This window comes from Pseudorca crassidens, chromosome 6, assembly GCF_039906515.1.
Source record: "Pseudorca crassidens isolate mPseCra1 chromosome 6, mPseCra1.hap1, whole genome shotgun sequence".
Classification (NCBI taxonomy): Eukaryota; Metazoa; Chordata; class Mammalia; order Artiodactyla; family Delphinidae; genus Pseudorca; species Pseudorca crassidens.
In genome coordinates this window covers 40,299,322-40,314,721 of record NC_090301.1, presented here as the reverse complement: position 1 = coordinate 40,314,721, position 15,400 = coordinate 40,299,322, and the positions used below count along the sequence as shown (strand labels likewise).

Genomic DNA, 15,400 nt, shown 5'->3' with positions numbered 1-15,400 from the left:
TACATCTTCATCATCTCACTTTCATCTATCTATCACCCTCCTTAAAATGAGAATCAAGCAACGAATCTTTATACAAAACAAACTTCAAAGACCCTAAAATCATTTTAATTTTATAAGACATATTATTTTTGTTTTGTTTTGTTTTTGTTTCATTTCCTTCAGTAAAGACACACACAAAAAAGAGCCTGTATCTCTGTTACTCTGTGTCCTCTAGGTTACAGCCCTTCACTGATCTTCTGGGTGTTTGCCTTATTTCCCCTATCATCTTCCTTTCACTTCTCTTTCCACTGCTTCAGATTTTTTCCTCATTATCACCATAATTTACTGTCAAAACCATGGATATAATTGTGTAAATCCTCCCATCTCCCCTTGAGAGATGTCCCTTATTAAGATGTCCTTATTGACTTAATAAAGATGTCCCTTATTAAGTCAAAAAAAGGAAATAAAACTAACAAAAAGCAACTCTAACAATTTAACATGACATACTACACTGGGGTTGGCAAACTTTTCCTGTAAGAACATTGTCGGTTCTACAAGCCATACACTTTAATGTCACAACGACTCTACTCTGCTGATGTAATATGAAAGCAGTCATAGACAATACATAGAAGTATGAGTGTGGCTGTGTTAAAATCCAATTTTATTTATGAAAACAAGCCGTGGGCCAGATTTGCCCTAGAGTCATAATCCGTTGTCCCCAGTACTAGACCTTTGTAACCTGGTCCCAACATATTAACCAGATTTATCTCCTATCAATTCTATCTGAGCATCCTAAGTACAAGAAATAATCAAATGCCAGTTAGCTCCTAAATCTATCACATACTTTTCCATTTTATTGCTCTATGCTATTTCCTTTGTTTTATTCATCTCTGCACCTGCACCCATTCTTCTCAAGGATAAGAGAAGGAAAACTGCATGAAAGTGCTGTATATGTTTCTGTCTTGAAATTTTACTTAACAGCTGAATCATTTTTTAGGGAAAGTAATTAAGGAAGAGAAATAAGTAGGAGTCGAGGGAAAATAATAACATATGTTTGGAATATGTTAATTCTTTTAGAAATCTTTTAATCAGGTTTAGATGTCCAGAAGAAGTTAGATGACTCAGAAATCAAAGGAACTATCTTCAGTATTATCATAATGTAAATGCTAAAAAGCCATAGGATACTCCAACATGTAAAGAACTTAGAAGTTATCAGTTCTATTTTTACTACAAGAAAAGCTGGACAAACTGAAAATTAACTACTATTCTTGGACACATCAGGTTTCTGAGGTCACAAGGCTAACAACCACCCCAATATCTGGAGACACAGGTTTTCAATGGGCTGAATTGTGTTCCCCACCCCCACAAAATATGTGTTGAAGTGTGCCATCTCTATGGTTGTTGCATTATGAATTATACAAAAATTCATAATGTGGCCTCATAATGTGGCCTTATTTGAAAATAGCACCTTTACAGAGTTAATCAAGTTAAAATAAAATCATTAGAGTGGACCCTAATCCAAGAAAGTAATGTAGAGTGATAAAGTGAGACATTGAAAGCTAGAATAATGTTTAAAAGAATCTGAAAAATGAATTATTGGTTAAAATCATAACACACCATCTAAATAAAATTGATTCCTATTCTAAGAAAGCAAGTCAATCCTAAAGATCTAGAGAAACCTCTGAACAATCTAAAGTGTTTCACCTAGTTTTTGAGTTGCAGTTTAAAGTAATTTTAAAAAGATTTATAGAAACTATTTGGTTATTACTGAGTAAGAAGTCAGAATTTGAAGTCCTTGTGTATTATACCAATTGCTTCAGATTTCTCACTGAAACTAATCTTTGTGTTATGTTCTAAAGTCATACTGCCATCTTGGTCCTGGAGGATAATGTATTTGTGAGAGTGACAGCTTACAGAAGTGGTACACTAAAGAAAGGTTTAATTTTTGGAAATTTGAGTTGTAGATGATTTTATGTATATTATTGCTTTGTTGGAGAGTTGCAGTTTACTCATATCCCAGAATATTGACAACTGTATAGAGGCATTATCAAATGTTATCCAACTGAAGAACATCATATGTAGACTCATTTATTTGTCTTTGGAAAATAAAGAATTGTCATATGATCTATAATGGTTAGAAAAATATAAATATTTTAACAATCAATTTGACTTTAATCCAGCTAATAACAGGGATTTTAAGGAAAACAACTAAATAAAAATTAGATGTTCCCTTGAGAAATGAATCAAAGGAGGGAAAAGAGGTAACAGAATTTATCACACAGTAGGGACTCAGTAAATTTTTCTGACTGGTGTGAAAATATGATAAAAGGACTTACTTGATATATACTATTGATAGAACTGAAATGAAGTAATAAATAATTTAAACCAGGTATTTTTATGTAGTGTGGATTATGAGCCAAATGGACTGGGATCAGTTCAAGAAAACCTAACATTTTTGTGCCAGGTGAAATGCACTGGGCCTTGAAGCATTCTGGCAAATATCAGATTGAAAATGAATCATCCATTTTCAGGTGCAGTGGGTCTAGATTTGGTCAACCTATCATAATAAAGGACCTTCAGCCAGAGGAACTCTCAAAGAGTGGTTCAAGATCTTCAAGGTTTATGAATGGTTCCACAGATGCATCATAAGTTTGTGACGTGATACATTATGTGTATCATACTAGGAAAAAAAAAAAAAAGAAGATACATCTTGAACATTGGGTTACCAGAGGGAAGGATGGGGGGTGGGAGGGATAGACTGGCAGTTTGGGATTGACATGTACACTCTGCTATATTTAAATAGATAACTAACAAGGACATACTGTACAGCACAGGGAACTCTGCTCAATACTCTGTAATAGCCTACATCAGAAAAGAATTTGAAAAAGAATAGATTCATGTATATGTATAACTGAATCACTTTGCTGCATACCTGAAACTAACACAACATTGTAAATCAACTACATCTCAATATAAAATAAAACAACAACAAAAAAAAACTTAGTATAGGGCTTCCCTGGTGGCACAGTAGTTGAGAATCTGCCTGCCAATGCAGGTGACACGGGTTCGAGCCCTGGTCTGGGAAGATCCCACATGCCGCGGAGCAACTGGGCCCGTAAGCCACAACTACTGAGCCTGAGCATCTAGAGCCTGTGCTCCGCAACAAGAGAGGCCACGATAGTGAGAGGCCCATGCACCGCGATAAAGAGTGGCCCCCACTTGCCGCAACTAGAGAAAGCCCTCGCACAGAAACAAAGACCCAACACAGCCAAAAAAATAAAATAAATAAATAATAATAAAAAAACAAAAACAGTATAAAAAAATAAGGTACATCTCATTAAAAGTAACTAGACACTTGGAACCTTCTTAAATACTTTGAGAGTTTTAAGTAAAAGAGACCACCACTGCTCTAGGACATTTCTGGACTTTTGGGCATCGTTGTCTGAACATCTTTTTCTAGCAGAAAACAAAAGGAGTAAACATTATGTTGTTTTTTTTTAATCACATGAGTGAAATCCAAGCAAAAAAGAAAATCTATCTGTAAGGAGCTATGAATATGTAAGTGGCAATGAATAATACTGAATTCTTACACTTCAGGGCTATAAACCCATAAGAGGTAGCTTAGATCTCAAGATTACAGTGGGTGCTATGTTCATATGGTAAGATGTTAGAATAAGTTGATTTAATCACATCTGTTTAATGTAATTTGAAAAGCTTTTTGAAACAATTTCAAAAATAAGTAATAATGTCAGGGTTTGAAGTTGAATTGGGACGACATTGCACAGCTATACTGATAAGATTAGTGCTAACACCAGCCTGCTCAAAATTTATACACATACCCAGGTTTTTATGAAAATTAATTTCTGAAGTTGCTGTGTTTATCAACTTTCTGGCCCAAGGTCAACTGAGGACCCAACTTAGTTCTTAAAGCATGAAGTGCTAATTATGCTTTTTCCCCAACTTTAATAAAGGTGAAAAATATTGGCAGTTACAGTTTTACAAAATTTGATCTGTCTTTAGGAAGATTTACATATTTTGGAGTATTCGGCTAAAACTTTACACTGTTAAATTTTTATACTCCTATTGTGAGTTTGAAGGCATGATACTTAGGGAAAACTTTTGAATAAAATTATGTATTACTATAAATGATGCTAGGGTAAATAAGCTGCATGATTTTAACAACTGTTTATAATTATCTCCTACTTTAATGAATGCAATTCTAATAGTGTCATTAATTATAAAGTAAGTAAAAATATTGATGCTACCATAAAAATGCAGTTTCAGATTTTTATGTTTTAACTACTTGCAGACCAATAGTTGGAGGTGACACAGAGAAAGCATTTCTACTCTGCTCTCTATATTAGTTTCCTAGGGCTGCCATAACAAAGTACCACAAACTGGGTGGCTGAAACAACAGAACTGTATCTCCCGGTTCTGGAGGCTAGCAGTCTGAAATCAAGATGTCAGCAGGACCATGTTCTCTCTGAAAGCTGTAGGACAATCCTGCCTTGCTTCTTTCTAGCTTCTGGTGGTTTACCAGCAGTCTTTAGAATTTCTTGGATTACTGAAGTATCACTCCAGTTCACTCTTTTCTCATGGTTTGTTCCCTGTTTCTGTTTTCACATGGTACTCTGTTGAGAATAGCAATAGTCATGTCAAATTAAGGTCCCACCCCACTCCATCCCACCTATAACTTCATCTTAACTACACCTGCAACAATCCTATTTCCAAATAAGGTTACATTCTGAGGTGCTGGGGGCTAGTGCTTCAATATAAATTTTGGGGGGGTACACAATTCAACCCGTAACATCCTCCCCTTGTAACAAGAGGAAAGAAATAAAAAGAGATACAGACAGACAGAAAGAGTGAGAAAGGGAAGGAGAAAGGGAGGGAGAAGAAAGGAAAAGAGACCTTCACAATTCAAACCACAAGTGACAAATTTTAGTCATCATATAGAGTGATATCTGGTCTGAGTCCAGGGAGGATAGATGGATGGATGGATAGGTAAGTAGATAGATAGATAGATAGATAGGCAGATAGAGAGACCTATATTAGGAAAACCAGAATTCCCTTATTTTGAAAGATATTCCTTGGGTAAATGAGAAGGACACAATCTGAGTATCACTAAGCCCATCTTTATACTAAAGATGAGCTGATCAACTGAATAAAAATCATTGTAAATATGCTGTCTGGCAGCAGCCCGTCAGGAGAAATGCAAGGCAAGGTAAAAGAAATGAAAAGAATAATCACCAAACAACCATGGAAATATTTCACCACACACTGGATTTTACTGCTAGTTGGGCCGACCTCCTGCTCATATTTAAGAGGAGAAAACAGATCAGTGAAAGAAGACATGACTCCAGCCCAAAAGGCACTGTGTATATAATAATAATGTTTTCTGAAACACTGTATGAAAAAAGCAATAAAGGTTCCTCCCCTGAGCCACACTCTGACCCCACAGAAATTTTTATAACTGGACTGATTTAAGACAACTTCTGTAAAAAAAATCAGTACTTATAAAATGATGATTTTGTGTGATAGTACAAAATTAGTTGAAGAAAACTTAATATCATCAATCATTGCTTCATGACAATAAAAAGAACCATGTGCTTCTTTATGGGTCCAATGAAATTAAAGAAACCTGATCTTTTTAAATAAAATATTGAAGATGAGGTAGGGTAGATATTGAGATAACAAAAGCACAGTATGATAGATACTCTACGTGCCAAGCAATAATCTAAATTTATTGTTCAACCCTATGATGTAGTTAAATCCGAATCCACAGATGAGAAAACCAATAAACAGAGAATGTAAATAACTTGTCCAGGTCAAACATCCAGCAAGTAAGAGATCTAGGATTTAAACTTGGGCAGTCTAAATAAGGTGGATGTGAAATGTTAATGTAATTTGCATTTCCTGATTCCTCATGAGGTTGAGAATCTTCATTAAGTTTATTGGCGTGACAGGTTTCCTTTTCTGTAAAATGCCTGTTCATGTACTTTGTCTATTGTTTTGATTGGGTTGCTTGCTTCTTATCAATTAATTTTTCTAACTATGTTCTAAGTACTCAGTGTTTTGTTAGTTAAATATGTTGCACACATCTCCCAGTCTGTAGCTTGCCTTTTCATTTTGGTTGAAGAGAGGATTTGTTTGTTTTTGTGTTAATGTAGTAAAATGTATTTGTCTTTTCCAAAACAAAAAACAAACAAAAAAAAACTTGGGCAATCTAGCTCCACAGTCCATCGTCTGTACCATTGTGTCATACTGTCTTTATTGATACCAAAATCAACTTCACTTCATTCAAGAAAGAAATGGAATGCAAAAAACAAAGTTAATAAAGAACTAAACATTACTTTAAAAGCAGAATTATTTTCTTCATTTAATTAACCAAAATTGGCCTCTCCATACCTTCCTGAACCAATCACTGGTGAGAAGGATAAATTAATCATCTTGGGTGGAAAGAATACTTTAAGAGCGTAGGCCACAATATTTCCTAGTAATTCATTTTTTAATATATACTCCATTTCAAATTGGAGCAGTAAATAGTTAACATTAAAGGAGCTTAAATTTGTAGAGCAACATATACAGCAGCCTAAGAGGGAACACGAAGGCAGAATACAGAGGATCACCAAGAGAGCTATAACATTAGATAAAGGTCAAGGAGAGCCACAGCTCCACAGCAGGATTCTTCTATGTATATATTCCTAATTCGACAGTGACCAAATATCACTCCATTAATTATTTTTATCATCTTTTAAAAATCCAAATTTGAAGGAGCAAATTGAGATACAAATAGATAATAGAGTGGGGGGAATGTAAACTGACTTCCACAAGTAATAATTTATCAGTGGTCAGAGTGGGGAGAAAATAAATTTGGGGCACTCTGGACAGCATGTTGTCTTAACTGAGTTCTATGTCTGTGTTACAGATGTTAAAATAATACTAAAATATAGAGAATAAAATGTAGCATTCGTGGAGAAATATTTCTAAAACAATGTAGAATCATTACTCCTTATTTTGGAAAATACAAACATTTCAATGTTTCCTTCTACTGTTCCCTTTACTTACTCTTTTTTTTAATTAAAGTATAATTGATTTACAATATTACATTAGTTTCAGGTTACAGCACAGTGATTCGATATTTCTATACAATACGAAATGATGATCACAATAAATTTATTTACCATCTGTCACCACACAAAGTTATTACTATATTATTGGCTATATTCCCCATGCTGTACGTTACATCCTGTGACATTTATTTTATAACTGGAAGTTTGTACCTCTTAATCCCGTTCACCTATTTCACCGATTTCACCCACCCCCTCCCCTAGGAACCACCAGTTTCTTCTCTATATCTACGAGTCTAATTCTGTTATGTTTGTTTGTTTTGTTTTTTTAGATTCCACATATAAGTGAAATCATATGGTATTTGTCTATCTCTGATTTATTTCACATAGCATAATGGCCTCAAGGTCCACCCATGTTGTTGCAAAGGGAAAGATTTCATTCTTTTTTGGCTGAGTTATACTCAATTGTGTGTGTGTGTGTGTGTGTGTGTGTGTGTGTGTGTGTATACCATATCTTCTTTATCCATTCATCTATCAATCTACACTTAGGTTGCTTCTGTATCTTGGCTATTGTAAATAATGAGGAAATGAACATAAGAGTACAAATATCTTTTTGAATTACTGTTTTCATTTGCTTTGAATAAATAACCAGAAGTGGAATTGCTGGATCTCATGGTAGTTCTATTTTTAATTTTTTGAGAAACCTTTTTACTGCTTTCCATAGTGGCTGCACCAATTTACATTCCTACCAACAGTGCATGAGGGTTCCCTTTTCTCCACATCCCTGCCAACACTTGTTATTTCTTGTCCTTTTGATGATAGCCATTCTGACAGATGTGAGGTGATATCTCAGTGTGGTTTTGATTTGCATTTTCCTGATGATTAGTGTTGCTGAGCATGTTTTAATGTGCCTGTTGGCCATCTATATCTTCCTTGGAAAAATATCTGTGCAGGTCTTTGGCATACTTTTATTCAGATTGTTTGTGTTTTTTGATATTGAACTGTGTGGGTTCTTTATATAATTCAGATATTAACCCTTTATTGGATATATCATTTGCAAATAACTTCTCCCATTCAGTAGACTGCCTTTTTGTTTTGTTGAGAGTTTATTTCACTGTGCAAAAGCTTTTAAGTTTGATGTTGTCCTATTTGTTTATTTTTGCTTTTGTAGCCCTTTCCTTAGGAGACACATCCGAAAAAAAATATCGCTAAGATGGATGTCAAAGAGCATATTGCCTACGTCGTCTTCTAGTAATTTTATGGTTTCAGGTCTTACAAATGTAAGACCTTACAAATGTAAGTCTTTCATCCATTTTGAGTTTATTTTTGTATATAATATGAGAAAGTGGTCCAGTTTCCCTCTTACGTATTCTTATCTAAGCTTCTGAATATGAACCAAACTGCACTGATACAGATTTTCTTGTTATAAAATTATTTGATAAAGCATAACTAGAATGAACTAATTTACATTAGTATTTATCATATGTCAATTATCAACCTATTTTTAACATATTATCTACATATGAATATGCTGCTAAGACCTTTATAAAAGAGTTACATTATTTTGTACCCAATTACTTCTCTCAGACACTGGGCTCTGTGTGTGTTCCCAGACTCTTTACAGACAGTGAATCTGTCCAAATGCACATAGGAAGATGTCTATAGCATGTAAAACATAAAAGTATATTGACTATAATTCTATAAAAATTACAAGTAATACATTCAAAGGTACACAATTTTTCACAGAGGACAGTCCATAAATATTATATACATTTATTGAATGGGCAATTACTCGAAAGAAGTAAGGAAATCCTGTTATCAGTCAGTTCAGGAGACAGAATTAACATTAGTAACAGAAGAGAAAATCTCACATACAGAATAGTTAACTAGGTAAAAAGTTGTTAACAAGGCAGCATAAAAAGCAAGAAGGACACATTAAAATACCACAGAGGTAGAGATTTATGAACACAGTTACCAGGAATGTAGCTACCAAACCTAGGAATATGTATTTGCTTTCCATCACTGTATAACAAACTACCACTAATTTAGTAGCTTAAAAACACACACACACTTTCATTATTTCATGATTTCTGTCAGTCAGGAGTTAAGACATGACTTGTAAGTCCTCTGCTCAGGTCTCACAAAATTGCAATCAAGGTGTTGGGAGGATGGCCTTCCCAATTGGAACTCTTCAAGTACATTCAGATGGTTGACAGAGTTAGTTTCTCGCAGCTGTATGACTGAGGGCCTTGGGTCATAGAGGCCACCCCTCTCTATAGGAATTTTGCTACATGGTTGTTTGCTTCTTCTAGACCAGGCAGGACAGCAACTTTTAAGCACGTTCACCTGAATAAGAGCTACCCAGGAGATTTTCCTTTTGATTAACTGAAAATAAACTGATTTTGGACCTTAGAAACTTAGAAGCTTGGAGGAGTGGCTCCATGGAGATGAAACTCAGACCCTAAAGTGGGAATGCCAGCTGCCTGGTTCTGGTATCTCAGAAAGAAACATGATGAGGCTTTTCTGCAAGTTTCGGAAAATCTGTAAACAAAATTCAGCTGCTGCTTGGGGAAGCAGCTAACTCTGGTGCGGGTGAAGAAAAATTTTGAGGTAACACATAAAGGAGAAATAGGTAGCCCGAAGGAAGCAAAGAGAAAGGAATACATGCCTTCTTCTTCCTCCAGCCTTGCCAGAGCCTGTGGAGCCAGCTGGTATAGTACAGAATGCCTCACATGACAAAGTCTAGAAGGATGGGATTGGAGCTGAGAGATGACAGCTTATTAACTGACAGTCTACTCTTTTTGGTTTCTCTGCACCCATAGATCTCCTTCTACACATATTTGAACCTCCATAAAACACCAAAAACAACTCTTGTTTCTACTTAGCAAGATGCAGCTGATCTTCATGCAAATAAGGACATTCATATTCTCTCCTTAAAATAAGGGTTTCTGGTAACTATATTCAAATCTTGCAATAAACCATAATGGAAAAGAATATGAAAAAGAATATATATATATATATATATATACACACACACACACACACACACATATATATATATATATATAAATGAATCACTTTGCTGTACACCAGAAACTAACACAACAATGTAAATCAACTATAGTTCAATTTAAAAAAATGAGGGATGCAAACTTCCAACACTTACTGGATCCATCTCTGGAAGACAGTCATATTGTTCACTTCTAGTTTATATTAACTACTCCTCACATTCAGTTGCAGTCCAAAGAGAATATCCTGTTACCTGAAGACTAAATTGTATTGTTAACCTTCAACAAAATATATTTAAGGGGAAAATGGAAAAAGAAGAAAGAAAACTAATATACACAATATACATATACGCATACATACACACACACATACATACACACGAAGCAAGAAATAAATTATATATAGCTATAGCAGTCCTCAATTCTGTAGCTGGTTGTGCAGCCATAGTTAATAACTTCCTTTTCCATTGTCCATTCCATATTTTCTTTGTCTTCAGGCAGGACTTCAGTTCTTCAAAATTCTTTATTTGATGAACTGGGAATAATTAATGTATTACCTCTCAGATAATCCATTCATCCATCTTTGCCCTGATTTGTTATACTGGAGCTGGACCCTGTAAACATTTCTTCCTTGTCAGTTGGCACAGTGTTAAGCTCATAAGCTTAATCTGTAGTGGGTGCAAGAGGAACACTGCAGGGTGAAGGGCTTTCTCTTCCTAGTTCCAGACACTCTCTCTTGCTTGCTCCTGTGACTCATGGCATCCAGGGTCTTTTGAAACATCCTATGATTCTCTCCTCCCAGCAAGCGTCTGTGGAGACTCTGAAAGTGGTTCCTCAGTGAGTCCTGCTGGTATTCTCGATGGCTTCCTGTTGAGTTGTACAGGAACAATAATGGGATACTTTTCTCTGGAGTTTTGGCAGGACCTCTGAGGCAGCTTCCCAACAAAGTCTCAGGAAAATTCTAGTGGCTAGTTTCTAGTAAATTCTCTCTCCACCCCAACAGGAAGTTTCCCCTTTGCCAAGCTCAGCGTACATGACCTCAATGAATTTATCCATCGTCCACTAGATCACAGCCACACTTTTTCTAATGAGGTGTGAATCTTAGACTTAGCAGGGCTCTCTTGCAAGCTTGTTTCTTCCTTTGGTACTCTGCCTGTCTTTGAGGTAGTGGCTGCTCACTATATCTGCGATTTCTGCGTTCTTTGGCGTTCTCTTAGCCCCTTAGCAGTTAATCCCTATTGGGGATTACTAGTTAATATATTCTTTATGTTAGTTTTTTCCTATTCAAATTCCTGTGTTATTCCTGTTTACTGACTATGACTAATACTGAACTGGCATAGAACTGGCATCAGGAATCGTCTAAGAAAACGTGCACAGAGGTGAGATTCTGAGATTGGTTTGGTTGTGTCATTAGTCTTGAGTGCAATGCTGAGCTCTTTGTAAATGGAAAATGAGATGAGAATAATCCTTGGCATGCCATGGCATCACAATTAATCAATCTATTACCTGTGTTTGATTTTGATGAATTGCCTACTGAAGCAACTACCTTGGGATCCAAAGCAACAGCTGCACTTGACTGCTATGGCAGGAAGGTGACAACAGCTCTGGGGTGTGAATGGAATCTCCTGAGTGAACTGGGCTCTTAGGAAAAAAAAAAATGACAAGCTCAGGTAATTTAATGCTCAGCTCTAGATGTGATCTGAGAACCAGGGAGTTTCTGTGACTACCTTAAAAGAATCTCTTATTTATTTATTTTTGTAGTCACAGGACTGATGTTAAAATGAAATGCAAAATTAAATTGAGTGGGTTGAAGTCAGAGATTCATCATGTTTCTTGTGTGAAAGATAGGGCAATAAGTGGAAAAAAAAGAGATTCAAAAACTTTAAAGGGGGACATCTGTTTGGACCCGTATGAAACTAAATATCTTGAACCCCAAGTCACTCTGAGCTTTCATTGTTAATGAAAATGTGTTGTCCTCCTAAGTCTACAAATATTAACCTACCTTTCTTGAAACCCTTGTGGTATCATAATTTAGGGTAGATGCCTTGCAAGAGTAAGCCATTCTCCTCTAGAACCAAAACAACTAACCCTTGTTGCCACTAGACCCTTAACTAAAGTCTCAGGCTGTTCCTGAGGGTCAGGCATATACCATGACCTGGAAGGAAATAGCTTACACATTAAAAAGAATTATAAAATATGTATACATGCATGTGTGTATATGTATGTATTTATATACACATATATGTGTGTATATTTATATTCATTACCCAATGAAAGAATATAAGATGTACATATCAACAGAAACATTGGGAATGTATAGGAGAGTGGATTCTGAGAGTGTCAGTGCAAAGAGATAGGGTATATAATACTAGATGAACCCAAATGTATTAATTAGGGTGCATTTACTAAAGACTACTGGTTTAATGTGTTAGTTTGGACATTTGGAATTGCCTTTAACAAGTCACTTGGTTTGATGACTGAAACTTGAACTCAATAGAGACCAATGTTTAATGAAGTTATGTCAGAACTTCCCCAGCATCATATGGAGGAAGGAATCCAAATGCATCAAAAGTACGGACAGTTGGAATGGATTCATCACATGCAATCTACACATCTATTCACAAACTACATCCTCCTAGAAGATCTACAGACATTCCCTGCATTAAGGTGTTGAGAAATACATTGTTGAGGGAATTCCTGCATCCTTGAAACAGTCTATGGTTTCTCTCCTTTATAGGCTAGACATAACTGTAGGGGATGCTATTCTTGAGATGGGTTCTTTGATGTCAGTGAGGATGATGGAATCCTGCTATGAACATTCGGGTACATGTATCTTTTTGAATTAAAGTTTTCTCTGAATACATGCCCAGGAGTGGGACTGTAGGATCATATGGTAACTCTACTTTTAGTTTTTTAAGGAACCTCCATACTGTTCTCCATAGTGGTGAACCAATTTACATGGACCAACAGTGTAGCAGGGTTCCTTTTTCTCCACACCCTCTCCAGCATTTGTTATTTGTAGACTTTCTAATGATGGTCATTCTGACTGGTGTGAGTTGATACTTCATTGTAGTTTTGATTTGCATTTCTCTAATAATTAGCGATATTGAGCACCTTTTCACGTGCCTGTTGTCCATATGTGTTCCTGATTTTTGTTGATATAAATTAGAAAAATCTTACAATTCTTTTGATGTATAAGTGATTTTTTACCAAATCAGACTCTGTAATTATCGTCCCTAGAGCATGGGGAATTCTCACCATAGTTTCTGGTCTATTGCAAACAAAAGGTGACTGGATGTGTCTGGAAGATAATGGACATCTCCTTTCAAGTCAGCTTTCTCAGGTGAGGTAATTACAAGCACAGAAGGGTTAGTCTTCTCAAAAACAGGATGACAGACTGCTTGGATTTCATGATTAATAGTGTGTCTGAGTCCAACCAGATATCCCCAAGCCTTGTTTCAGGCTTCCTTCCACTCCTTCTACTCAATGCTTTAAACTTCTCACATGAGAGACTCGGTGAGGCTATGAAAACTTACATTATAATTATGTAACCTGTAAAATTTAATTCTGTATTTGATTTTCAGCGGTATAGACCTTACAGCTACAAGAAATAAACAATTTTTAATGGCTGCCTTAGACATTTTCTTATTATTTGACTACCACAGAGATAAGAATTTAAAGACGTGAGCTTGTCATCTTCTTCCTATAAGCACTACACTGTACTCAGAAGAATCCATTCAACATAAGAATGTATTTGTATCTGTAACTGTAATTAGCATCATAATAGTAAACTGTAGCAGCGACTTGGCTCCCAAAACATTTACTTCAGTAGACATTTTTTCAGAATCAACCACAGGTAATAATATGATTAATTATGATGCCAATAAATAACATGGATTGCTAGCACCCCATTTTCCACTGTTGAAGACATCAGTACATTCAGGTTCAAGGACATGGGAAAATTAATAATATCAAAATCCCATCTTTGAGAGTCTATTTCCTAGAACTCCTTCTAATATCAATTTCAGTGTCATTCAAGGACCGATCAGGAGACATAAGACACTCCTCTTGAACAGAGCAGATTTTATACGAGAAATTGTTAACTACGTATAAAATTGTTAACTAAATAACTGTAAAGTCCATAAGTGAACATTAAGGTTCAGAGATGTAGTAATCATTTCTATCAAGCAGCTATCATTTCTAGGACTAGAACAAATATGAGAGAATGGAATCACTGAAAATTAGAAACATGCAAGGAAGGGAGGCTCTTCAGACCTGAAATTTAACCTTTGAGGAGGCTGTTCTGGTTGACTGTTACTGATGTGTCTTGGATCACAGAGCAAGGGCATTATCGTGCTGGACCCAGGCCATTCTCTGTGATGGGGATGGGGAGTGATGGCTAGCTTGTTCTGGAATCTCAGGAGGGGACAGGTGGTGCAGAGAGATGATCTGAAAGTGATGGAATAACTGAAAGTTGAATTCCACTGCTTTTCCAGGAAGAAACTGCCTCTGCTGGGCTGAAGAAGTACTAGTGAGGTGACACCCACAGGAACATCAAGTACATAGGCAGACCACAAGAAGCAAATGGAAAGTCCCTTCTTCTTCCCTCAGTGTAGCAGTCTCTCCCTAATGCCCTGTTGGCAAAAACTGATAGGGAGACCCCTGGCAAAGCAGAAATGTGCTTTCTGGATTCCCAGACAAAGCATTACAAAGCAGAGTATGGTTTGGTGAATTTGGAACTGAAAGGCAATCGTGGAATACCCAAACAGAAGCCTTACACAGAATCTGTTGCAGCTCTGTTTCAGATCCGGCATCTCATTCTTGTGGATCTCATAGGAAGTAAGATTTCTGTGCTTGCGGTCTGGGCGTTAGAGTTGTGTCCATGTGTGTGCTCTTAATTAGAATGCATAAGAAAGAGTATATTTATGTTTTAATTACAGATCTTGGCTTGCAGGCAAACAAAAATGATTCTGGACAACTCAAGAAAAAGAATGATTAGATAGATGTGGAATAGCACATATAACTTGAGAAACTTAACAATGAAGAATTGAGAGGCAGGGCTTCCCTGGTGGCGCAGTGGTTGAGAGTCCGCCTGCCAATGCAGGGGACACAGGTTCGTGCCCCGGTCCGGGAAGATCCCACATGCCGCGGAGTGGCTGGGCCCGTGAGCCATGGCCACTAAGCCTGTGTGTCTGGAGCCTGTGCTCCACAACAGGAGAGGCCACAACAGTGAGAGACCAGCATACCGCAAAAAAAAAAAAAAAAAAGAATTGAGAGGCAGAAACCCAAAACTTTTTGCCAAAATCAGAGAAGAAATGTAACAGATAAAAATGGTGAACCGTG

The 15,400-nt window shown here is 36.4% G+C and overlaps 1 pseudogene; it reads right to left on the bottom strand.

Annotated features, from left to right (window-relative positions):
• LOC137226799 (3-ketoacyl-CoA thiolase, mitochondrial pseudogene) overlaps positions 1-14,406 on the bottom strand; it is a 171,993-nt pseudogene extending 157,587 nt beyond the window's left edge.
• Between the last annotated feature and the right edge of the window lie 994 nt (positions 14,407-15,400).